A 20480-nucleotide genomic window follows, 5' to 3' on the forward strand; every position below is an offset into this window, starting at 1 on the left:
GTCCTTAATGTGGGGTCCAGGGATTTCTGGTGGTCCGCGCAGCCTACTCAGAGGGGATGGTACTTAGAAAATAAACTAATATTTACAGATTAATAAAATATATATACATTTAAAAAAGCAAAATGTACAAATGAAAATTTCAAACCATGCAGTATTGCAAAGGAATTTGAAAAGAAAGTTAAATATTAAGTTAGTATCCTCATATTGATTTGTGGGAGCATTGTAAGTGCATCCAACAGAAAGTAGTATAAACGATGAGTGGTCTCAATTGAATTTTGAAAATCTCCAACCTTCCTATAATTTGTTTTATATACATTTGTTTGTAAATTTAACAAATTGGTCAGCATTTGTGTATTTGTTTGATGAATGCTTATTTCTGTATTTTTATTTATTATTTTGTGGTTCTAACCATCGAAAATACTTAGGCAGGGATCCAGACTTCCAATAATGACTTATTGGGGGTCCCCAGATTCTAATAATGATTCAGTAAGGGGGGGGGGGTGTCCCTGAATTTCAATAATGATTCAGTGTGTAGTGCCTTGATTACGATAATGATTCAGTGGGGGTCCATAGAAGTCAAAAATTTACAAATCAATCGAATAGGTAATAAAAGGATTTCTGAATTGACTGAAATATATGGAAAAAACACCAATTCTTGGAACCCGTTTCTAGTTCCAAGACTTGTTCCCTTGATGCCAAGAAAGTTTGAAATAGTACATACAAAGCCGACAAAAGAAAAAAAATAATGCACATCCAAATGCCATGATGTTTTGTCCTCTTCGACTTCTGCACTCAACATTGAGCCTATAATGGGCCAAAAAGTACCTTAACTTCTAACGCACAATCAGATGATCACCTTCACACCTGATTTTGCTAAAGAAACAGTTCAAAACAGAAAAGCCTTTCAAGATCTTAATCATCAAATGGGGAGGAAAATATTCACTACAGATTTATGGGACGCACCGAAATGTCAATTACCAACAAAATAAAGAAGAAAGCTTTTGAAAAACTTGTAAATCCAAATTAGTTTCTTGCCAATTGCAACAAATCAAAAAATGAACACTCAAAATGGAAATGGGCAATTGGAATGAACTTCCGACACTAACTTTTACGCTGCGCAAGACAGGTCTCAGTTCATAAGTCAAGGAAAAATTGGAGGTTTGTTTTAAGTATTAACTTATATATATATAAAAATACACACATCTCAAGTAGTATTCCACAGTGGGTAATCCACTAGCATTCATAATACCCGAATGGTACTTTTAGCATTATTTAACAGTTATATATAGCATCTGAGTACCAAGAAGTATAGAACATTTTACATATCAACAGCAACAGTGACCCCATGGTCACACCTCGGAACAAGGGGTTGAGAATAGAACATTTTACATATCAACAGCAACAGTGACCCCATGGTCACACCTCGGAACAAGGGGTTGAGAACAAAGGGACGTTGAGAAGATTAGGGGAGCGAGGGAATATGTGAATTGAACAAGAGACAGTCCAACATCGAACTCGGAACCAGAACACAGGGGAGGAAGAAGAGAATAGAGGAACAGGGAAGAGGAGAAAAGAGGAATAGGAGAGAACAGGTGGGTGTGGAGGAAGTCAGAGAGGGTAAGATGTCAGAATGGCTGCAGTTATACAGAGAAGGGAGGCGAGAAAAAGTGTACACAAGCAACCAAATACAGTTGCATCATTCAGACAAGACAGGATTCAAGAGAAAAGTCTTTATTTTGTGGCTGAATGTTTTAATGGTAGGTGTGGTCCTGATTTCAGTGGGAGAGTTCCAAATGGGGGATGCAGCTCCATAGAAGGGCTGATGGAATGTATGGGAGATTCTATAATTGGAAATTTCAAGGAGAAGATTGCTTAGCTACTATAATTGCTTGTGCAACTGGAAAGCGTGGAGAGATTAGCCCAATAAGGAGGAGAGAATAAGTAGACTGCACTGTAAGCCAAACATCCAAGCTTAACTTTGAATGTGGCCTTATTAGGAACCCTGAGTAACTAAACGGGAATTGGAGTAATGTTGTGGGATGGGATTTCCTTGACAAAGAGATAAGTCTGGCGTGGCATTCAAGACAGATTTGACAGACAAAATGAACAGTGAGTTAATGGTCCAAATGCAAAAACGGCATTGGCAAACTCCAGGCATGAAAGAATTAGGGCATCAGCCACGATTTTCAGGTGAGCAGGAAGTAGAAGCAGCATTATGTTTTTTCAGAGAATGAGAGTTAGCCAAAATCACAACCACAATCAGCTACATTCACCTACAGTGAGTCACAATTTTTACACACAAACACTCATTAGTGTACATAACCACAAAGTAAACCACAGGCATAGTCAAATACACATCCCTTTACGCTTGACCATGCAACACGTACATTGTCTCAAACATGTCTATAGGTCTAATACCCAGTACAAGGAAGTCAAATTAACTAAGTTTAGGTCTAGAAGGAACTTCATGTTCTGAGAAAGTCGGATATGGATAGAGAAGATGTAACTCATTTGGGGATCAAAGTCTACACCATTTAGTAGGATAATATTACTGGAAGTCACCCTAAATGAGGATAACAGACTAATACAGCTGCAAGCAAACTGATTAGCTGTTTCATTGTGTGGTTTACTGAGGTTAGTATACTAATTCATGCAAGAGCATTCAATCATGTTTGGGTTTACATATGTACCAGGCGGGAGCAGCTAATATAGAGCAGCTCTCATCTAATGGTACACACATTTCTTGAAAATATTTGATGGGTAGGGTGCAGTCATGTATGGGTAGAAGTATACTTAATGCTGCTTTGCTTTATTTGTCTTTATCACTATCAGTTTTTTTCTGTTGTTTTTTTTAAAGATTTTTTTTTATGTCATCATACATGCCACCAGAAGATTTCAACTCTAGATGGGATCACTCTGAGCCTGTCACACATGTCAACTTAGATTCCGCCCCTGGAGTATGTGCTCGGCCTACAGAAGTCACCCAGAGGTAGGCTGTTTTCTTGACCAACTCCCAATTACCATATTGCCTTGTTACCAGGGAGGACCGGACCACAAACCTCTGGCATAATCATTGGACTTTTATTTTTCTGACCATTCTTTTAATGCAGACCAGACCTTAATGGCGCCCTCTCCGCCACACATCCTGTCTGACTGGCTGATAGTCATGATGTTCCTTAGACAGTCAGCAAATCTTGGGGGGGGGGGGGGGCCTCAGACTTCCACTCTCTGCATATTTCCCTCATAGCGATAACAATCACATAAAACAGAAACTGTGTGGCGCTGTTATTCATCATGTACCCATGTGGAAGACCAAAACAAATCAATCTGGAGCAACAGGTAATAGGTGTTGATAAAACCTCCTCCAAAAAGCCGCCCACCTGCCTCCAGTAGCTCATCATTTCTGGGCAATCCATAAACATGTGTAGATCATCTGCTGCCGGAAAATTGCATCTTGAACAGTGATATATTTCTGCTGAAATCCTAGATGGTTTAGCGGGAGTCCAGTACACCCTGTATGCAGTGAACAAATGGTTTCTTCTGAGGTTGGCTGAATTGATTATCTTTTGTGACATTGTGAATGCATCAGTCCAGACCTGCAGCATCTCCTCTGGATTTTCGATTAAAAGATTACCCCAGAGATTCACAATTTCAGAATCCAGACTATCCTTTGCCCCCACCAAAGTATTATACCAGAAGGCGACCTCCCGCTTCCAACCTCTCCCTTTATTGATGAAATCTAGGATCTGGGTCTCCTCCTCCTTCCCCCAACACTGCCTTCCCCACCATGATAACAATTGGTAGTATTTGAATCTTGTGAGGGACCCCCCAGTTAGATTTGATAGAGATTCCCAGTCCAAGAGCCGAGAGTTATTGCAGAGGTCCCCCCACTTTTCCAAACCCGCCTCTTTCAGTGGCAGCGCCAACCGATCTAACAGGCAGTCAGGAGTACCCGGGGAATCCCATATCGGGGCTTGTGTGTTGTAGTATGGGATCGCCAGAGTCTTACGTATATACTGCCAAATCTGAAGCGCTGCCTGTAGAATCTTCAAATGAACCTTTTTGTAGAATTTTTGATCCCCAAATTTATAGAGGAAAAATTCCAAACCTTGCGGCTGGTCCGATAACAGTGCTTGAAAGAGACGGTCATGCGAAGAGGAGTCTAGTTTATTGGCCAGAATTCTAAAGTTCTTAAGCTGGAAGGCATAACAATAAAAAAGCAAATCTGGTAAAGCCAAACTCCCCAACTTTAGCCCCCTTCTTAATTTCCTCCATGCTATCCTAGAGGATTTGGTGGCCCAAATAAATGATCCAATCTTCCCTTGGAGATTAGCAATATACTTGGGGTTAAATGATAGAGGTATATTATTAAATAAAAAGGTAATTTTGGGGAGGATGGTCATTTTGACAATGTTCACTCTTCCATAAATATTCAGAGGAAGACCACCCCACCTAGATAGTAACTTACTTACTTCCTTCACCACTATCTGCCAGCTAGTTTTGGAAGTATCCGCTAATTTCTGTGTGAGGTATATAGCCAGATATATAATTTTTTGTTTTGCCCCTGGTATCGGGGCTACACTACTCCAAGTCATTCTATCAGTTTTTTCTTTATTTATTTGGTATCCTGATACCATACCAAATTCTTCTGCTAATTCAAATAATCTGGGAATAGCCTCAGCAGGGTTAGCAGTGTAGAGGAGGAGATCATCTGCATATAAAGCTGTTTTTAATTCTAACTCCCCCATTTTAAATGGTGTGATAACGGAATCCGATCTCAGGGAGCATACAAAGGGCTTGATGTATATATCAAAAAGAAGAGGCGACAGGGGCAGCCCTGCCTCGTGCCTCTGGAAATATTAAACCAGTCAGTCAAACCACCTTTAATCAGGACCTTAGCCCGGGGGTTCCTGTATAGGGATTTAACTCCTTTAATAAAGGGGGAAGGAAACCCAAACTTTATCATAGTCTCCCACAGGAACGCCCAGTTAACCTGATCAAATGCTTTAGCAGCATCGATCCCTACAATGGTGAGTGGTAGTCCTTTCTCCTCTGCTACATCAATTGCCTCAATCACCTGAAACGTAAGCTCATTGAGCTGCCGGCCTGGTATAAACCCTCTCTGATCTGGATGGATAATGGTCTTGATGACTTTTGCCAATCTAGTCGCTAATATTCCAGAGAATATCTTCAAATCAGAATTTAAGAGAGAAATCGGTCCATACGACTTGATCCTCTGGGGTTCTTTATTTGGGTTTATTATTAGGGTAATAGTAGCCTCCAGCCATGAAGGAGGAATATCCCCTCCCTGTAAAAAATTCTATTAAAGAGTGTCAATAACACAGGTAATATTTCCTTCAAGTTATCCTCAGAGACCTCTGTCGGCAAGCCGTCAGGGCCAGCAGCCTTTCCTCTGCTCATCTTCTTCACTTGCACCCTTATCTCCCCCTCAGTAATCTCACTGGCTAACAAGGTCTTATCGAATTCACACAACTGGGGCAAATCTCTCGAGCCTAACTAAACCTCCACCTCCTCAGTTCTCCGGCAACTGTCTTCTTGATACAATCCCTTCATAAACCCCCTTCCTCCTTAATCTCCACCTCCTCCATTAACAGTACCGCCGAATCCCGCTGAATTAATGAGTTGATATTATTCCTACTCCTCTCTGATCTCGCCTTCCAGGCCAAAAGAGCGCCACACTTCTCCCCATACTCGAAGTTCTTCAACCTGCTAACCTCCCATCTATCCTTAATTACCTTATCACTTTTTGCTTTAAATCCTTATTGAAGTTCTAAGAGTTCTTTTCTAGCTTCAGAATATTTTCCTTATCTTCAAGGGCAGCTAACTGTAGTTGTAACTTTTTTTTTAATAAGTTCAAGGTCGTCAGTGTCTTTTTTCTTGATGGATCTTCTCCTATGAGCCATCTGTGAGCTCAATATCCCTCTCAAATATGCCTTAAAAGATTCCCAAAGTATTTGCTCTGTGCCTGTACCTATATTAAATAAAAAGAACTCAATAACACTTTCCCTGACCTTAGACTTAATTTCAACATCTAGCAAAAGTGTTCTATCCAGGGTCCATCTACCCTTTATGGGCCTGATCTTATGATTAATTATTAATTCAACCACTGAGTGATCAGAAAGACGTACCGGAATGTGAGATACCGACACTATGTCTGGCATTAATACGCGATCTACCAAAAAATAATCAATTCTAGTATATTGTTTATATTTTTTACTGTAAAAGGAATATTCTCTAACAGCTCCATACTTTACTCTCCATATATCCTGTAAATTAAGATCCTTCATGACATTTTTAAGGGCCAAGAAAGAATGTTTTGGGACACAATACTTCACTCTGGAGGTGCGGTCTAACTGGCTGTCAAAGACGAAATTGAAATCGTCTCCTAGTATTACTGGCGCAGTGTGTTGTATTTGAATGCCCCCTAATTTCAGGAGAATTCTGGAATTATCTTCATTAGGACCATAATACACTGCGCACGTGTAAAGAGAACTACCTACAGAAAGGACTGCCACCAGCCATCTGCCCGAATGATCAGTGTCCCATTTCAAGACCTTAATCCCCTTGTTTGCTCTGACAATTATAGTTACCCCCCTAGAAATTCCCCTTTGCCTAGAACATAGTACTTCCTGAACCCAACCAAGTTTAGCAAAGACTTGTTTAATGTGAGCTTGGCGGGGGATGTCTAGGATGAGTCTGGCTGAGGCGTTTTGGATGCGTTGGTGTTTTTTCTGTAGTTTGGCTGTGGTTCCGGCGTAAAGGGTGTTTCCGTAGTCCAGTCGGCTTGTGACCAGTGCATGGGTGACCGTCTTTCTTGTTTCGGTGGGGATCCAACGGAAGATTTTTTTGAGCATACGTAGGATGTTGAAGCATGATGATGAGACAGCGTTGACTTGTCTGGTCATCGAGAGGGAGGAGTCCAGGATGAAGCCCAGGTTACGTGCGTGGTCCATTGGTATGGGTGCGGTTCCCAGGGCCGGTGGCCACCATGAGTCGTCCCAGGCGGAGGGGGATGATCCTAAGATGAGGACTTCCGTTTTGTCCGAGTTCAGTTTTAAACGGCTGTTCTTCATCCACTTGGCTACTTCTTTCATCCCTTCGTGTAGGTTGATTTTGGCGGTGTTTGGGTCTTTGGTGAGGGAGAGGATCAGCTGGGTGTCGTCTGCGTAGGAGATAATGTTGAGGTTGTGTTGGCGCGCGATGGATGCGAGGGGACTCATGTATACGTTGAAGAGGGTGGGACTGAGTGAAGATCCTTGTGGTACGCCGCAGATGACTTCGGTGGCCTCTGATCTAAAAGGGGGGAGGCGGACTCTCTGGGTTCTTCCGGCGAGGAACGAGATGATACAGTCCAATGCTTTTCCTTGTATTCTGACGTTGCTGAGGCGTTGTATAAGGGTGCTATGACAGACTGTGTCGAAGGCTGCGGAGAGGTCAAGTAGGATGAGGGCAGCTGTTTCTCCGTTGTCCAGTAGAGTTCAAATGTCGTCTGTTGCTGCAATGAGGGCGGTCTCGGTGCTGTGTTTGGCTCGGAAGCCGGACTGTGAAGGGTCGAGGGATTTGTTGGATTCGAGGAAGGCGGCGAGTTGACTGTTGACTGCTTTCTCAATGACTTTGGCAGGGAATGGGAGGAGCGAAATGGGGCGGTAGTTCTTAAGTTCAGTTGGGTCTGCTGTGGGTTTCTTCAAGAGGGCGCTGAGTTCGGCATGTTTCCAGTTTTCCGGGAAGGTAGTGGAGTTGAGGGAGCAGTTGATGACGTATCGGAGATGGGGTGCGATAATGGAGTCTGCTTTGTTGAAAATGTGGTGGGGACATGGGTCGGTTGGCGATCCTGAGTGGATGGTGTTCATCAGGCGGATGGTGTCTTCAGTGGTGATTGGGTTCCAGGCGCAAAGGTTGTTGGAGGGGGGTTTTAGTTCGGAGGTGGGTGGGGTGGACTGGTCTCCAAAGCTGTTATGAATGTCAGCGTTTTTGTTGTGGAAGAATGAGGCTAGAGAGTCGCAGAGGTCTTGGGAGGGAGTGATGTCGTTGGTGCCGGCGGTGGGGTTGGTGAACTCTTTGACGATGTTGAATAGTTCCTTGCTGTTGTGGGCGTTGTTGTCGAGTCGATCCTTGAATGCTGATTTCTTGGTGGATCGGATCAGTCGGTGGTGTTTGCGGGTGGCGTTCTTGAAGGTGGCCAGGTTGTCAGTGGTTGGGTTTTTTCGCCAGGCTTTCTCGAGGGTGCGACAGATCTTCTTGGATTTCTTAAGGTCATCATTGAACCAGGGGGCTTTTTTGCTGCCTTGCTTGATTTGATGGTTTTTCAAGGGTGCTAATTCGTCAGCGCTGTGGGTGATCCATTGTGTGAGTTTGGTGGCTGCTTGGTTTGGGTCCGATGATTTTGCAGGAGGGTTTTGGTGAAGCGATGTGAAGAGCTGGTCGGTGGTAATTTTGTTCCAGTTTCTCCGGGGAATTGGTTGTGGGTGGTTGTGGGTCGTAGTCTTTTTGTAGTTGAAGTGAACGCAGCTGTCGTCCGTCCAATGGAGAGCTGTGGTGTGATTGAAGGAGATGTGCTTGCTGGAGGTGAAGATTGGGTCGAGCGTGTGCCCGGCATAGTGGGTGGGGGTGTCAACAAGTTGTTTGAGTCCGAGATTGGCGAGGTTGTCCAGAAGGGTGGTGGTGTTGCTGTCGTTGTTCTTTTCCAGGTGGAAGTTGAGGTCTCCCAGTAGAATGTAGTCCTCGGAGGGGAGGGCGTGTGGGCTGATGAAGTCAGTGATGCCTTCGCTGAATTGTGTGCGGAGTCCGGGTGGTCTATAGATGAGGGTGCCTCTGAGTGTGGTCTTAGGGTCGGTGTGAATCTGGAAGTGAAGGTGTTAGGCGGTTGTGAGGTTGTCATCGGAACTGGTTGTGATGCAGATGGTATTCTTATGGACGATGGTGTTCTTATGGACATGACAATTTTGCAACATATGAGGACATTTTTACTTTTTCATCAGTAGATCCTCCCTCAGTGATTGGAATAAAAGACCTATTCTGTCACCTTCGGACTCAGTTCCGACTGGACTCATAAGACGCTGAGTGACAGAACTACTTTGAAAAGTTGGCTGAGCCAGGAGCTGTGCTTGAGGTATTTGAGATATATGGAGCTTGCTGCGGTCAACAGGAGCCAAGGAGGGAATGGGGTCCGCAGGTTCTATCGCAACGGGAGACCCTTGTATCTCTATTGATGGAGAAGAGGCATCACTAGATATAACAGCTGCTGTGGTAGTATCAACTAAACCTACGCACGGTCCCGCTTCTGAATTCTCCAGATTTTCAGGATTCTCCTTGTCCTGCCTAGTCTCCAGCGATGCATATCGATCCCCCAAAGTCAGGGTAGGTGGGTCAGTGACCAGATCTATTACACCATCCCCTGTTGCTGCCCTTCCCTTTGGGTATCACAATCAGTTTTAGTATTTTTCTACATACTTCCCTTCTCTCTGATCATCTTCTTCCTCTAGCAGGCTGCTCAACACCTGTCTCTGGTATCAAAATGATACGTTTTGTGGGAGAAATTGCAAAACTTACAAAAGGTATACTACTACTACTACCACTCCTACAACTCAATTTGCAATGACTTAAAGCACCATTAATGAATATGCTAAAAAAATCATTCCTTAAATGCAAAAGACCTTGTCACCCAATCATGACAGATGCATTGTGGATTACTGCAGTTTACAGACGAGTGGCAGTAGGCAATGAGCAAGAAGACTGACAGTGATGGGCAATGGGTCCAGGAACACTTTAATAATCATTAAGTATATTTGTGGTTAGCAGGTAAGCGAAGGGAAAACTACCTAAAAATCTAAAAGTCAACAATCTTTATCCACAGATAACATAGAAACAAACAATGGAAGCATTTCTACTAACATCAATATCACAGTTCAAACCATAAAAGATTACTTTAAAAAGTTTCACACTGTATCTCACACACTGCCAAACAGTGATAAATAAATATTTATAACAAAATCTATCAAAGTCTCATAAACACATGTATCCTCCTCTACCAGTCTCAAAGATGTCCAATTCAAGGCTGGTGTATGTCTGATTTAGGTTCCATGTCTCAAGATAAATTTCCCATTGATCAACTGGTGAGCAGGTCCTATTTCTCAATCTCATATCTGCATGGAAACCGATCTCTATCCCTATCCATTGCACCACATCCTTATGTCAGAGATCTAAAGATAGAACCATGCTAGATTTCATAGCCCCAGCCACACTGCGTTTTGCCAGCACCAGTGCCAGGCTCTGGAAGATTACCAGCTACTTCGTACATTTAGTGATCATCAAAGATGAACACATCCAAGGTCAGTTTATGCTAAGGTGCAATTCAGACAGGGACAAACGAAGGACCCTTCTGTGAGTGAACTAATAACTATAGAAAAGCAAAGTTAAAATGATGTTGCATTTGCGGAATTAAAGAAAGATGTGGTGCAAAGAACACATTCAAACGGTAGCTAATATTAGTAAATATAGTGGAAAATGGAGTGAACGGCCCCAACTCAAGGTGCAATGTTTGACGTGTGTAACAGTAGAGCAAATGGCCAATGAAAAAGGCTGTTCAGTGTTAAAGTACAACTGTTAAATTTGCTACATAAAGGGGCACTATGGTAAGGGTTGTAGATCTAATAAAGCTGGCACAACACATTAATGTGGTTAAAGAAAAGGAGGTACCCCTGGTATGTATAACAGGGAAGGGGGTATTGGTATCAACAAAGAAAAAGGCCCTGTTTAAACATTAGTAAGCAAGAGTGGCTTGACGGACAAATGTTGGACAAGGAGAAGGCTATAAATATAGTTCTCTCCGTACTGTTTTACTCATGACAAACTATATGAACAGGCAAACAATTGAGCATATATATAAAAAAAATAGCAGAAGGGGTCAGTAGTAGTTGGTTGAAAAAAGTTAATGCAGTTTATTACCTCCCAACATGGGTTACAATCTAAAAAAGAAATAAAAACATTGCAATTAAAAACCACCTAAAGTGGTACAATGGTAAGATTATATGAATCAGAGGTAAACAAAAACAGTCGACGCGGCGTTTCGGTGCTTTTAGAGTCTTCACACCTTCTTCAGGACTTTTGTTACAGATTGATTCAATGTCTGGCTTGAATGTGCCAAGGAGTTTAAAATTTCCTTCCATCCAATGGAAATTTTAAACTCCTTGGCACATTCAAGCCAGACATTGAATCAATCTGTAACAAAAGTCCTGAAGAAGGTGTGAAGACTCAAAAAGCACCGAAACGCCGCGTCGACTGTTTTTGTTTACCTCTGATTCATATAATCTTACCATTGTACCACTTTAGGTGGTTTTTAATTGCAATGTTTTTATTTCTTTTTTAGATTGTAACCCATGTTGGGAGGTAATAAACTGCATTAACTTTTTTCAACCAACTACTACTGACCCCTTCTGCTATTTTTTTTATATATATGCTCAATTGTTTGCCTGTTCATATAGTTTGTCATGAGTAAAACAGTACGGAGAGAACTATATTTATAGCCTTCTCCTTGTCCAACATTTGTCCGTCACAACACATTAATGACATATTTGAGACAAGTAAGGCTGCGGTCTTGCAAATAACTAAGGAAAGGTTCAAGAAACATTCCAAGTCTTAGAGGATTTGATAGCATGAGTAAAACTGAAGAGACAGGATGCTTTATAAGGATGCTTATTTCAGCTCGGACGAGACTGCTAATAGTTTTAAATGAGCACTAATCACCAGGGGTGCCACTACAGTAATTTTATATAATTGGCCAAATGTTTACATAGATTATATTTAATGATGTTTTAAATCAGTTTTAATTTGATTTGTGAAGCCTTTTAATACCCCTGAATACGATAAAATAAGTGACGTATAATGTATTTTACTTCTGTGTTTTTTTGGTCATTGCTACGACCGAATAAAGACTATTGAACTGAACTTATAGCATGAGTAATTATTTTCTGATAAAGTCTTTACGGATAAATTTGAGCATGTGGTCCAAGTGATGCATCACGAACGATATGGAGGAAAATCTATTATGTTGAAAGATAGTTTAAGTTCAAGCATTGATTTTAAAAGGAGGCATGACAAAGGGGAGGTGCGTGTGCCTGTAAAAGGAAATTCTGTTTTATGCTGCACACACCAGAAAATGTTAGGCCGCAACTATGATCCTCCAATGAAAAAGAATATACATAGGAGGGAAAATACAAATGTGTGGAACAACACCTACAGATCCAGGATAAAGTGGAGTGCCTCAAGGGTTATGTACATAGAATTAAAATTAAAAGAAGGCTCTAACACAGAAGTGACCAAAGTGAGGAATGAACCATTGTAGGCGAGTGATGGGGCACTGGAAAACGGCCTAATGGCACATTCTGACCATTCACCAAAACATGCAAAATAGCACTGGCACATTGCATTTGTAAATGTAAAGTTATTTAACACATACAGGAGCACAGTTGCCTCTGGTTTAGTAAGAAAGCACAGAGAGCTATGGGAAGAGGAAGGTGAAATTCTATACCAAACCAGGACAGAAATACAGAATGTGTCTTAGATTTTGTTAAAATGTGTATACCACAAATACTGACTGCTGCTGTTCTCATACAGAGGCACTTTTTAAGGTTCCTATTTCATGGACAACTCTTTCACTGGCCATGGAGCAGCATAGTACAATACACTTCACATCATCTATATCAATTTAAAGAAGGCTCTAAAGGGCCCAAAGGCATTAAGAATGGTGCACCAATTCTCTTTTATACAAATAAATGCTTGATCGGTTTAAATGTAGAGAGGGTCATGGCAACAAGGTTACAACTGGGGAAGACACATGAGGATGGGGCAGTTGACCCTGGTCATGTGCCAGGCACCTTTCACCAGTAGAGAGAAGCGGGGGGAGCTAGGTTACCACTCCACTATTCAAAATCGAGAAACTATTCTGGTAAAAATCCAGAAGTACGGAAGTGAGCAATGTAGGGGTGGCGACAGGTCACAGTCTAAGTCTTTACATCAGGGAGATGGGACAGCTTCACTTATGCCCTTTGTTATGTGTTTCTCTTCCAAATACAGGTGTGAGCAGATTAAAGGTTGATTCCTTCTCACAGGAAAGGCAGAATATGCAGCTCTGCTTTCAAAATGTCACACGATAGATATGTGGAACAGAATAAATGGGTATGTCCTTGAGAATAAGGCCCTAGGATAAGAAACCTGATAATGTTTAATGATCTAGGCGGATTATGTGGTCCCTGATGCCATATGGCTGCTGACTGTTTTGTTGCTAAGTACATTTTATCAGCAGTTGTGAGCACACTGCTAGAGTAGAAGTATTCCGGTGCATATATTCGTTCACACAGCCACTCATTTATCCTCACCCATTAATCCACCAGTGTGCTCATTTGTGAATGTCCCCAACTAATTAAAAACCCACTTCTCCTTCCATTGCAAGCAGTACATTTCTGGCCCTTTTCAGGGTTGAGAAGGGGATGGAGAGAAGTTAGAAAATACCTTTAATAAAGTAATTTGTGGTTGTGTGCAGGCTCACGTAGCATTCCAGCCCAGACGCCTACTTTTGTCCAATGTGAAACTGTTCATGTGTGTAAATCCTTTTAGGAGTTTTAAACCAACATTTGTGCATGTAAGCCACACTTGTGCAAGTCATTAATTTTTTAATTCTAGACCATAACATTTTGATTTTGTCCTGGCCTTGCAGAGATCATTTATGGGCAAAATAGTGTTTGGTATGCGTTTCCGATTTACGGCAAACAAGGGAACTGTGGAATAGTATATATTTTCAAGGAGAGGAATGAAAAATTGGTGGAGGCGAATTCCCACTCAAGGAGAGAGTGGTAGGTCCAGCCAGGTGTTCGCCCAAATAAGTATGAGAAACAAGAAGTACCGGGCTGTTCTTAAATGGAGTGAAGGTTGGATGTTGGTGACTACTTTATGTTGTGGATGAACGCGTGGGTATCCACTGTGTTGGATATAATGGCCTCACACACCCTTGCAGGTGTCATGCTTCATCATCGGCAATGCTCCTCGTTGGGTCGGCGGTGCAATACCCAACGGGCAACACCTCAAAGAGGTGCTCTTTGGCGGATATCTTTTTCCAACTGCCGTATGGGTGAAGTGTGGGTGAGGGGCCAGTAGTGTGTAGACGTGGTGAAGAAGTTAAAATTGGAGTAAAGGGTACCAGGATCAGGTTTATTCTAGCGATCCCTTATTCCAAATTAAAATTGGAGAAATAGAATAGGCTCGTAGGGAATTAATGTCCCCTAGTGCGAGACTAGACTACAGGGTGTATCAATCGGTTGACATGTTTCTCGCTATTCGTCCTCTGACAAGCGATTCCTCAGGACCAAGAAAAATAAACAAAAAGTTTTGTGATTTGTTAACTGTCTACATGGTGCCCTTACCTAGCTAGAAGACTTTTTCTAATCAGTGTCAAGGGTCAAAAGTAATACCTGTGTTGTGCCGCAATTGCCTATCTTGGTTGGGTGAGCCACAACAACAGCACCCGGCAGGTAGAGCTGCGGGTATAACCTCTCAGTTTTCAGGTTGTGTTCTGCCACGCTCCCTCTCGTAGACCTACCCCTTTCTGCCGGGACCGGAAAATATTTTGATGGTTCACATAAGTTTACGGCAAAACGAGAATTAGAGTCCAGAGGATTCTTAAGAGATGCGTAGGAAAGAGAATTATTGGGGTGAAAACGTAAGACAAGAGGCAAACTATCCTAATGTTTACGCACGTAGGAGAAAGACCAATCACATATGCATATAGAAGTTAAGGTTCACAGAACAAAGGAGCATATAGATGGCTAGGGATGAAAAGATGCAAAGGACGCTGAAGATATAAGGATCCTGAATGGTGCAATGGAAAGCCTGTGGAAAAGGCATAGGGCCTTGAAGAGAACCCATCCAGCAAGAGGTAGCCACTGGTGACTGGCTAGGTAGCCTGCAACTAGGGTGCAGCAGGGGGTGTGACCAGAATACGGTCCATTGCAGCGCTCTAAAACATCTGGATTCTAGACAGAAGATGATTGAGAAGAACATGATACAATTCATTCCTGGAATTCAAGCATGAAAGAATAACTGGTCGGATTAAAGATTTGCTGGTGTCAAGGAGGAGCACTGAAATTAATTTTACTGAGCATGAAGAGATAGAAAAAACAGTTGACAGCAGTGCAAATGACTTGAGACAAGAAGGACATATAGTCAAAAAGGAATCCCAAGTTCTTCACAGATGTGAACAGGGTAGGGGGGTGCACCAAAGTCAGTGGGCTACCTATATAAATTGAAGGTGGTTCGGAAAAGTACAAGCTGAACAACTTGGGAAACTTTAAGGGTGAACATCAAAAGACATTTACTCCAGCATTTACAGACTCTCCTTTTCGATATTTGCATTCTTTACAATATATCATTATCAGGAAGTTATAGTTTCCTTTGAGCGCAGCCTAAAGCTTTCGTTTTTTCCCTATGTATGCATCCAGCCATTACTTTATGCTAAAACCCATGAGCTGATTAGCTGTCCATGTTGAAATGGTGGTCTAGCAGTAGACAGATGATTTCCTATTTTAGTGTATCAGAATACCTAATATACCCCACAAGCAAATAACGTTTCTTTCTGCAGTTTGGCATCCTCCACTGGCGTGCTATTTCAATAGGACTCCTCTGTATTCCCCAAAACCTGCATGAAAAACTATCCTTTTTCCTTTATTTCAAATGGCCCTCTCCTTTCTTCCAATACTCTCCATGCTTTCTCTCTGAGCACAACCTTCTTTAAGTAACATGCATCTCTACTTTAATAATTATTAGAACATTGAAATGTTGGGAGCTCCATTGAAAGCAATGGAGTGCTCTGGGCTTATAATGGCTGGTATAAGCCTGGAGCGCCAACATTCCAATGTTTCTTTGTTCACAGCTCTGGCTGTGAACAAAGGCTTCAGGGAGCCTGAGGGGATTCAATCCCCTCACGCTTCCAAAAGGCTTTGTTTTTTTTGTTAGAACATTCTGTCCTCCAGTGACAGAATGTTCTAATAGCCTTATAGCCCTTCGTAGATGGGCTATATCGCTATTAAAGTCCCTCTCCCTTGTTAAAGGCCCTCGCCATCGGCTCGGGCCTTTAACGCTGGAGGGGGCCTTTAATAGCCGGTATAGCCCTCTACGGCGGGCTATAAGGCTATAATACTGCATTTCTGCAAATTACCCTCACTTCATTCCAAATTTTAAATCAGCTATTCTACTTTTGAAGTCATACCTGCAATCTATTTTTTTTTTAATTTATTTAATGCATTTTTATAAAGCGCGGACTTTACCCGAAGGTAAATCTAACAATACCTGATCTCTACCATGTCATCTATTAATCCCAACAACCATCTGCATTAACTCCCATACCCTCACCTTCCACTAATGATCATACCTAACTGCTACTAATTTAATTCACAAAGAAACTGAAGTAAATGCATGGAAAGGTCGTATTGAAAGCACAAGCCTAATCCCAATAGGCACTAAATTGCAACTAACTTTAGGCTCCAAAATAGCGAGTTGATCGAGTAAAGAGCTCCTTCGCCTCGTAAGGGACAGTAAGCACGATGCAAATGAAATTACAAAACAATCATCTGAAGGATCCCCCCCCCCCCCCTCCTCCATTAAGGGAAATTCTGGCAGAGTTAAAACACGGGGTAGATGTAACAACTACAGAAGCCACGTCAAACTGCACTGATCTTAAACTGACAATAATATAACTGTTTAAACACAAGTTAAAAAGATTACAGTTCAGCCACATTATTCCAATTTCGCTAAAAGTGCAAGAACCTAAAATGAGTCTCAGCCCCCGCATCTGCATCCGTCCACCCATACACACGCCGACGCTAACCACCTGTACATTCACTCCCATCCACCCAACTACAACCGCACATTGATAACCCCGGATTCATCCAATAATCCATCAGCCTATGTGCGACGTTTGTGGCGTATAGTAGCGGTGGCATTGGTTGAACGCGTTTGCACCGGCACATCTCCATACTGTTATGACATGCACTATATGTCGGTTAGCGCGTACGGACCCCTGCTAAAGTTACCTTCTGTCTGGTACTTACATGGACGGTCCGTGGGTTCCACGCACTATCTGTTCCTGTATTAGCACTTCCGCATCGCATCACAAACACCACTTCTGACCATACTCCGGGACTCGTCTGGAAATAGGAGGTACTGTTAGTGTAAAGTGTGTAAGGTAACCTACCATTGGAACATTGGTTCTCGGCTGGAACATTGGTTCTCGGCCAATCCTAGCTCACCGCACAGAATTCCGAAGTGCTGATTGGCTGTGGCGTGTATTTATACCTCTTAGTGAACTCGACTCTTACTCATACAGTCGGCGAATTTCGCCAAGGGACCTGTAGTTCTTCGTGGGTGGGGGGCGAGGCAGAAATGACCCCCTGGTGCTAAGCATGAGCGATGATTGTATGTCCGTCAACAGTCACCGGCTCGTTCTGTTCGTGACTGACTGCCCTCCCATGGTTACTAGGGCACGCCTCTTTCATAGCTGTCAAGTCTCCGAAGTCCGTGCTTTTTTGTTGTTGCATATTTGTATATAGCGCGAACTCGCCCCGAAGGTATTGGAACGCTTTACATGAGCACCGGTTACTAACACATTCAGGCACGGGGAGATTAAGTGATTTGCCCAGAATGTGGACGCGACCCCGAGGCTCGAACCCTCGTTTTCAGCACCAAAGTCGGCAGCCTAGCCGATGTACCTCATCCTAGTCTTTGTGTGAATTGTGGGACACGATATACTAATTTCACATAGTGGTAAATGTGACAACTCGCCCCAGGATGCTTGCTGGGAAAAAAACTAAACCGGCTCTTCTAATAACACATGAACCTGGTAAGCTCCATTTGCTGGTTTTACTTCAAAGTTCCTGGGGCACACTGACTGCCATACATGGTTCAGTCGGGCCAGACAGGATACCTGTATTATGTTCTCTAAGTCATGGGTTGTAATGCTCTGTTCCCCAAGGCTGCTATGACATGAAATTCTGCATAGCACCTGATCCAGCGATTTGGGACTAACACATTTCCATTACCTGGGCCCAATTCATAACCCATCAATCAACAAGTCCCTTCACACTGGGTGAGTGTTAGCAAAACTTACCAAATATGGATTACCAATTCATCCTGGCATTATCTTTGTGGCGATGCGATCTTTATTTATATAATAAGGGTTTGGCAAACTAATACCAGAATCTAGAAATGCTCACCATAACCAATAAATAACTATAATAAAGACACTCACTTGTAAAGTTATAATGCTTTATCTAAAATAATGTGATCGCTCATCAATACAACACAGCACAAATCATAGACAATAATACGGAAGAATAAATGAGAAGGACAAAAGAACATCTCAATAACATTGTAATGAGTGAGTGGATAGGCGTAGAGACAAAAGATCAGAGATAATAGTCATTTGCAAAATAATTTTGCGAATTCAGATATCACACTAACCCACAAAGGAAAATAGGAAAACTACTCTCTGGCTATGAGAGCAGTGAGGCTCCTCAAGTAGAGTTTGAAGAGCAAAGACTAAGTCAGGAATCAGCAAACCGGAATCAGCCAGCCCAATAAAGAATAGGAGACAGCAACGCAGCCCTCTCCTCTTGCAAAGTAGAAAATCATGCAACCTCCTAAACCCCTCCCACCGGGTACCTAATATACTCTAAAACCCAAAAGACCAACCCACATTATATCAGAACACACAATTTCTCTTAATTCTATTGGTTAAAGAAGGGGGTGTACTGTCACACCACTCTCGTCAAGTCGCTTCAGTAAGACTGTCCATTGTTCTTTTTTTTTCATTTTATCAACTTCCAGCCCAGGAAATACAATTTCAATAATAATAATAATCCACATTTGTAAAGCGCGAACCATCACCCATTAGGGTCTCTAGGCGCTGGGGGTCGTCGGCAGGGCCGGTCCTAGCCATGGGCGGTAAGGGCAGCTGCCCAGGGCCTCGCGCTCAGGGGGGCCCTGCAGCCGGCCCCGCAGTTGCGGGCAGCGGGAATAAATAAATTATAATCATGGGAAAAGCGCTGCGCAGTGCGCACAGCACTCTTGTCGCGCTCGCGCAGGGGCCCGGGCCGAGCCGCAGGCAGTAAAAGTAAGGCAGGGAAGGAGGCCAGGGAACTAAACACTGTCTGCGCAAGCACCGCATGCACCGTGACGCACGCACCCCCACCACCTAGCTTGGTGGTGGTGCCTTAGTGGTGGTGACGTGACGCTGGCCTTGCTCATGATGCGGGTGACAGTGGGTCCCAGGACCGTCACTTTGGTAGCGCGCGAAAACGCTACCAATGACGGCCCTGGACATGATTTTATGGCCAGCTCCACTCAGTGTGACGCACTCAGCATGCGCACACGCCATTCGTGAGCAGTCAATCACTACTCGGATCGGGCCGCGTGGGCAGGGCTGCAGGCAGCAGTCAGTCGGGCCCCGGCCTCCTCGTTGAGTCGTCGTTGAGCAGTTAAGGTAAGAGACATGCTTTGTATTTATATTATGATACTTAGAATGTTTCAGACATACGATTCAAGATGCTTAGTCACCTTTGGCACAATATTAGCAGGACCCTGGAGACATTAAGTGCAAAAATGCATTTAGGTTCAAAAAACAGAGTTAGGAGACTAGTCACCTTTGGTACTTCATCAACTAGAATGTGGGGACACTTTAAGGTACAAAAACATATCCAGGAGTAAAAAATCAATAAAGGCACACAGACACATGTGCATGCAAAATTAGCAGAATCGTGCTGTAATATTTAGGGGGGAAAGCACAATTAGGAGCAAAAATCCCTTCTAGGAACAGAAGCACTTTTAGACACAAAAGATGCAGAAGTGTGGTATCCAATTTAGGTGCAAATGAAAATCATGCACAGTCCTGATCAGTCCAAAACCACCAAGATGTGAATGACACTGTCTTAAAAAAATGTCCAAAGCAACCAATATCCGAAGAAGGCTGACCAAAAGCCCTCTCTGTGTCATTTGTCACAAACAAAAGGGCTTCACGGTGTCTCACCTAAAAGAAGTTTGGAGGAGCTGTTCTTCCCTGACATGGGAGGACACCAACATGAACCCACCTGCTTCTTACATCAGTGTGCCCTTATAGTACATTTCCATAGGCCACTACTTTACATAACTCTTTGCGCTCTGGTTCGCATCATTGTAGGCCCTCCTTAGCCACATAGCCTTTTATCCCTCAAATGTACATTATCCTGCTTCCCAGATGCACAGCAGCGAGTGTCCTATGGAGGCGTATCAATTAGTCGTGGCCTGAGTTGCATCACTCAGTACCACCCGAGGCACATCACCCTGAGCCTTCAGCTGTATAGTGTTATGTGTGACTGTTGGGGTGTGTGCATTAGTGAATGTGTGTCTTTAGGCTCTTGAGAAAAATTCTGTGTGTGTGT

The 20480-nt window shown here is 43.0% G+C and overlaps 1 protein-coding gene across 3 annotated transcripts in view; it reads right to left on the reverse strand.

Annotated features, from left to right (window-relative positions):
- Positions 1-17236, reverse strand: part of TBK1 (TANK binding kinase 1) — a 431625-nt gene extending 414389 nt beyond the window's left edge. Inside the window, exon 1 of one of the 3 annotated variants that reach the window (XM_086919050.1) lies at positions 17118-17236. The gene's annotated coding sequence lies outside the window, so the exon portion shown is untranslated. Of the gene's footprint in view, positions 1-17099 lie in introns of all 3 variants that reach the window. The other 2 variants (XM_086919051.1, XM_086919052.1) reach the window with 2 other exon arrangements.
- Positions 17237-20480: the final 3244 nt, after the last annotated feature.

This window comes from Lissotriton vulgaris, chromosome 1_1 (genome assembly GCF_964263255.1).
Source record: "Lissotriton vulgaris chromosome 1_1, aLisVul1.2, whole genome shotgun sequence".
Taxonomy (NCBI): domain Eukaryota; kingdom Metazoa; phylum Chordata; class Amphibia; order Caudata; family Salamandridae; genus Lissotriton; species Lissotriton vulgaris.